Source organism: Fukomys damarensis, unplaced genomic scaffold (assembly GCF_012274545.1).
Source record: "Fukomys damarensis isolate Sample0158 unplaced genomic scaffold, DMR_v1.0_HiC HiC_scaffold_39, whole genome shotgun sequence".
Taxonomy (NCBI): Eukaryota; Metazoa; Chordata; class Mammalia; order Rodentia; family Bathyergidae; genus Fukomys; species Fukomys damarensis.
This window is the reverse complement of record NW_022900951.1, coordinates 111,516,869-111,524,065: the sequence shown is the minus strand read 5'-3', so window position 1 is coordinate 111,524,065 and position 7,197 is coordinate 111,516,869.

The window sequence follows — 7,197 nt, the reverse complement described above, 5'->3', positions numbered from 1 at the left end:
GGGAAAAATCCACGGTTGCCAGGAGATACGCATCTAGTACTAAATACCAAACAGGTTCAATGAATAAAGAACATCCCCAGTGACCTGAAATTTCAAGGTCTTGCCAGGAAATCTATTACCAAATGTACACAGGGAAATACTTGAAGAATAGTTGAAGTGCACAGCCAAAACAATAATTTTAAAAATCCAAATGATGTTATTTTTATTTTTATTAGTACATGTTTATAGTACATAATTCATTATGGGGAATTGATGCATGTACCTAACACATTTCAATTCTTATTTTATTCCCACTCCCTTCTAAAATGATTTTAATGTCATGAAAATTTCATATTTATATTTTACTATATGTGCTGCCAAGGCGAACACACATTTATATTTTTAAATAAAATGGGAAGTGGAATTTTTGGTGACTTGATTCACTTCAGGGCCTTAAAGCAACAAACTACAAGGACCATTGCTTCTCACTCCTTATCAGCTCTTCAACATCTGTTCAGAGAAACCACAGTGGTCTAAGAGGTAAAACATCCTAATATAATGTGATATCTTTTGGACCTGTCAATCAGATTCATCTAGCTCACGAATCTGAATCTCACTGGGTAGTGGGGGCAGGGAAAGGTCCGCTATTTGGTCATACTCAGTGACAGACACTCAGAAATAGTGATGGTGAATCTTTTAGAGCTTTCACACATACCAACAGCCCACTGCAGCACGAGTGCCATAGGTTCACCACCGCTGAGTAGGAGCCCAGGCTGTAGATTTCCGCTCTCTTCCAATCCCAGTTCTGTGTTACATTGGGCAAGTTGTCATCAATCGTGCGATTTAAACACTTAACACAACAGACACCTGTCCCTAGCCTTGGCACTATGTCACATTCCTGCTCTAGGAATTACAAATTACTGCCCCAGGCCTTTGGGAGTGAGTGGGGCTAGCATTCTAGCACAGGCCTGTTGCATATGGGTGGAGGGCTTGTCTTGAGTTGCATTAGACTCTTTCTTCCTAAGTTCCTGCTTTAGCATGGCTTCCTACTCTGTTCTCTCTCCTCAGAGGTACCCTTGCTTGATCTTTGCTCCTATGGATCATGAACTAACCAGTTAGCACTGAGTTCTTGGCACTGAAGCCCTTCCTTCCTGAGAAGCCTTTAAAGGATGTTTTTTAACTCTGACTTCAACAGATGCAAGGAGCCATGCAGAAAAAGCCCTGCATTGTCCAAACTTGGAATAAAAGGGAACACAACCAGGGGAGCAAGCAGTCATCATACAATGCATGGGGTCCACCTTAAGTCTTTCAGTAAAAAATGAGTGAGAACTCACATATCTAGTACTTGAAACAGGGGTTGAAAATGTGTCCATGGAACAGAAAGATTCTGGACAGCAGGTCATATATAGGGCACAATGGAAGAAACTACAAGGTTGGCAAGCAAATAAGAGGATACCTCAAAGCAATCAGTCAGGACACTGCTAATAGCATGTGTATGTCAGGGGATTGAGGGGGTGGCAGGAGGAGGTGGCATCTGAGTCTGCTTGATTATCTGAATTTCATTGTGTATTTCAGGGTCTTTCAATGGTGCTGTCTTCCCGAGGCAGTAGGTAGAGTCCACCAGTCAATGATAAAGGATAGTCAGAGGCCAGTCCTGGTCCATCTGAAGTAAACATGGAGGAGAGGTCAAACAAAGAGTTAAAACCTCATGGTGTCTCTAATAGCATCCCAATCTGCTTAATCAATGGACAACTGAGGAGGCCCAGAAATGATGTGGACCTGCCGCAGTGGTTGTAGATGCTGACAAGAGCAACCCTAGGGAGGACTGGGTCTTTCCAGAAAGTCATGTGACTTACTTGCTTATATCTGTTGAATCTATTAAAAATGGAATTAGAACAACTAACTTTGCTCACTTTTAAATCATTAAAATAAATGCATTTTCACTCGTATTAGTTTGCAATCTGATTTTTTTCACAGCCTTCTTTGAATACACTGGACAGGTGATGCTGTCCATCCTAACATTCCATACAAGAGCTCTCAGACTCTGGGGTGATCATGAAATCTAGATACACATAACATTTCTTTCACCATTAATCTGAGAAATAAGTCTGTTGGTCTAACATCTAGAGAAATGATGATTTTGTAGGAGCAGATTAGAGAAACCTAAGCAAAAACACCCAGGGCAAAACATGGATGACTAACATTGTAAAATCATCACATGCTTATCTTTGGCTGACGATTGTAATGCTTATTTGTGGCTGATGATTGTAGTGCTTATCTGTGGGTGACAACTGTAAAATCATCACATGCTTCCCACGCCATCCAGAGTGGGATTCCCCCTATCTTGTGGCACCACTCTGCTGCTAAGATAGCTCTTCTCCGCCTTTGCTACGCTTTAAATAAACTTTCACTTTGCCTTTTATCACTCCTGACTCTCTGATTTTCTATAACAAGCCCTGCTTTTTCATTCTTCCCTGGAGTGAGGGCAAGGACCCAAAGAGAGGAAAAAGCTCATTATGGGGAGCCCAGATCGCCCTCCTCAAAGACCTCCCAAGGGACACAACAATGGGAGATTGAAATCTCTTGTCTATAAGGAGCAAACAATCCATTTGTGTTTGCCAGCGGGACAGCAGGGGAATTTGTTGATGATATAAGGCAAATTCTGGGACTGGATGCTTCAAATGTTACTTTATAGGTTATCACAGGCTGGCATGTAAAACAAGAAGAGTTTGGGCAGGAACACAGGCTTTGGGATTCTCTGCATCCCTTTTCTGTATGTCAGTTTTCCTGATCATCTCCTCTATCTCTCCCTTGAGTACCTGGGCCATTTTCCTAGCATAATTAAAGACATTGTTCAAATATTAGAGTTTTCAGTTTGTTGTGTAAACAGTTGAGGATTCACATTTAGATGTGGTAGTAGTGGTTATTGCCACAGTGGATGTATGGGCCTCCCAACCCGTACAGGGGATCAAACTCAGGACCTTGTGCTTGGCAAATTAGGCGTAGCATCACTGAGCTAAATTTCCGGCCCCAGAGTGGATGTGTTTTAAAAGAGCATGCTGGACGGGTATGGGGGCACATGCCTTAATCCCAGCACTCGGGAGGCTGAGACAGGAGGATTGCTGTGAGTTTGAATCCAGCCTGGACTACATAGTGAGTTTCAGGTCAGTCTCCACTATATAGTGAGACCCTGTCTCATAAAATCCCCCAAAAATGAAAAAAAATAAAATAAAAGAGCACGCCATATTCAGATTTTTCTTTCAGGAAGAATAAAGAAACATCTCTAGCAGCTGGCATGTTTAGGATAAAATGGAGAGATTAAGAAGATTTTCCAAAACTCCATGAGAAAACAGTAAACTTGGGCTTTAAGTGGCAGCCCAGGTGTTAGGGATAAGAGCGGAGTCAGTGTTTCCCATGAAACTTCCATATGAAGGGCTTGGATGTGAGGCTTCCGGGGAAGATGGTGGAATATAAGATTGTTCATCTGACTCTGCAAATGAGAAGAGTTAAGACTTAGAAAGGAGAAACTATACCCTGAAGAGATGAGAGGAAGAGCTCCACGAATCAAGAAAGAAGTGATAGGAAAGCTATAAAGCATGGAAAAGCAACTCAGAGACAAATCCTGTACAAAGTATTCTGCAAGGCCAAACCCAGCCTCCTAGGAGAGGGGAATCCAAATAAATTTGTCTTTGTGCAGTTGCTTTTACTGTCGTTTGCTTCTTCTCTCTCAATAGTACCGGTGATAGAGCTCCCAAAAGAAGGCTAGTAACTAGAAAGGTGCTCAAATAAAAGCAGAAGAATCATTCATACCAACAGGTGCATAACTGTCAATAGAGAAACACAAAAATATGAAAAATCAAGGCAATATGACTCCTGCAGGGTTCATAACTCTTCAGTTATTACCAAAGATAGCAAAATGGATAAAATACTGGAAGTTTTGCTGATCGGTGACTTCAAAGAGAAAATTAACTGAATGAATTAACAGAGACAATACAGGTTAAAAAAATCGAGTCAATGAAGAGATAGATGTTCTGAAAAGGAACCAACTAGAAATCTGGGAAGTGAAAGGCTCAACAAGTCAGATGAAGAAAATGCAGTAGAAAGCTTCAGTGACAGATTACATCAAACAGAAGAAGAATTTTAGAGCTTGAAGACAAATTTGATGGATTATCACATCCAGCAAATAATAAAGAAAAAGACACTAGAACAAAACATGCAAGATGTATGGAACATATTAAAAAGATCACACCAATTTTAGGCATAGAAGACAGCAACAAGGTGCAGGCTAAAAGCACAAATGATCTATTCATTAAAATAATTGCAGACAATTTTCCAAATCTTGGAAAACATATGGATATCTGGGTACAGGAGTCACTTAGAAGCATAAATAGACATGACCAGAATAGAAGCTCCCCGTGTAGAATTATAATTAAAACATCAAGAGTATAGAAGAAAGAGAGAGCACTGAAAGCTGCAAGAGGAAAACACCAAGGGACTTATAAAAGGCAACCCAGTCAGAATAACAGCAGACTTCCCAGCAGAAAAGCTAAAGGCCAGGAAGTGTAGAAATAATACATATATCTCAAGCCCAAAAAGAAAATACCTGCTAACCAAGATTTCTATATCCGGCAGTTATCCTTCAGAATTGAAGGAGAAATAAAAGTCATTTAAGATGAGCATGAACTGATGAAATTCATGGACACTAAACCAGCATTACAGAAGTTACTTAAAGGAGTGTTACACAGAGAGGAGAATGCAAGATACACAATCACAGTCAAAAGAATGAATAAATCCCTTTCAAAGAGTAGATAAGCATATGAGAATTAGGAAATAACCAATTATTAACTCAGTAAACTAGCAAAACCTCTAAGAAGAATAAGGAAGAGAAAATTGAACATAGATAATTCAAAAAACCAGAAGAAAACCAACAAACTGACAGGAATGAATACATAACTTCAAAAATAACACTGTGTGGCAATGGTTTTGTTTCCAATTAAAGACACAAACTAGCCAATTGTTCCCAACTGTGTGATTTTCAGGTATTGGTATTGCAATTGTACAGATGAACATAATCCTTCCAGATACAGTAGTATTACATAAAGGGTGCTGTTTTTAATGTTAGAAATACAACTCTTATCTGGGGATAAGGAGATAAGAACTCTTAAAGAAAGGTGAACTATTTCCTAATGGAATGGCTTGCTCTGTAGAAGATTTTCCAGCCTACTTTGTTTAATGGCTTCCTTTCCTTAGTAAGCAAATGCACATTTCATATTGTCTTAGAAATGAAATACAACTAATAATTATCCACTGTACATTTTCATAAATTACAATTAATGAATCTACTCAACTGTTATTTGGGCTTTAAAACATCACCTTTTAGAACATATTGTCAATCACGTTAGTTTATATGTGACTTATACAGTAGTGTTATGAATGATGTCCTAGAATTACCAAACTACTGAAATTTAGAGTTTAAAGGTATTTTTAAATGTATTTAATTTATTTACCTTAAAGATGTAGAAACAGAGTATGCAAGAGATTCATTAAAGTCACAGTGATAGCATTTGAAAGTTTTCAACCCTTCATTCAAAATAATATAAAAACTCACTTTGATTTCTGTATTTTGTAATCGTAAGTTATTGTTGTTCTAAAATAATGGCTTATGAAAAGAGAATTCCAAAAGAGTGGAAAGAAAAATGAAAGTTCTAATTAAGTATACTCAACCTTCTCACTATTCAGTATATACTATGGAAATCACGTGTTTTCTCTTGGCTTTGGGCATTGTGGGTTGACATACATCATGTATTATGGCCTTTCTCTGGAATATCATCCTGTACTACAGAGGCTGAAAAGATGAAACCATATTCTCCAGACTTCTTTCAATGTAGGATTATGGGTTTCTTTCAGTGTTTATGAGTTAGATCACTTCCATGAGATTAAGAATGAGATGAGAGGCATGAGTCTCCCTCTTTAGCACAGCAAAGTGGAAATGTTTTCCAAGAGCATCTCTAGACTTGGGGCTATTTGTTTCTGAGTGCAAAACTACTTATGTTGGGGCTCCTAAATTCTCACCTTCTGGAGTTTAAATGTTTCCTTAATGATCAAGTTCAGGAACAAAAAGGAGAAAATTACTGATGCCTACAACAACACAAATGGATTTCAAAAACTTTATGATGAGTGAAAAGAAACAAATATTAAAGGCTACACAATATATTATTTCACTTATATGCTTTTATAAAAAGATAGTACTACAGAAGAAAATCATATCAGGGTATGCCTGGGGGTAGAAGTAAGAGTCTGACAAAAGGTATACATGAAGGTACTCACTATGAAGAGAAAAACTTTAAAAATTTTTGATCATGGTGGTGTCAAAATTCTTGAACATGAGTAAGATGTGTAGCTCAGGACTAGAGTGCTAAGCTAGCATATACTTGGGTTCACTCCCCAGTACTACAAAAACAAAAAAACAAAAAAACATTCAACATGCAAGAAGTTTGAATTTTCCTGAATGTACATTGTACATCAATAAATTCACTTAAAAACTAAATGAAGTCCATAGTGCAAGAGCAGACCTCCCCATCCCTATCCCAGCCCTTCCAAATGTAAGTTTGGGTCAACGCTTCAGATCACACCACAGGTGAGGTTCCAGTTTTGTTTGGCCTGAGCCACCACACATTTGTTATCACACAGTGGCTTCTGTGAGTCTGGAATTTGGGCGTGACTTAAAAGGGTCCTCTGCTCAGGGTCCAACAATCCTGAAGTCAAGACGTTGGTCAAAATTAAGAAATCCTGACGTTCTTATCATGGAATTCAACTGCAGAAGAATCCAGTTCTATGGCCACTTGGGTCTTTGAAATGATTCATTTGCCCACATGTGTAAGGATGAGGGCCCTGGCTTCTTGTTGGTTGTTGGCAGGAAATGGACCTTTTCTCTGAGAGGCTGTCCAAAGTTCTTAGCAGACACTTATACTCCTAGCAAGGTGGGATTTCCTAACATGTCACTAATTTCATCAAGCCAGTCGAGAGAGCCTCACATCTGCTGTCTAGATGGACTCTAATGAAGCTCAGGGTTGACGTTTCTCTGAGGCAAAGTGCTCAAAGTGCGTCTCTTCTGGGCCTGTCCTAGGAAAGAAAGGGGCAACCTGGCGTGGTGGCGCACACCTGTAATCCCAGCACTTGGGAGGTTGAGGCAGGAGGATCACTGTGAGTTCGAGACCA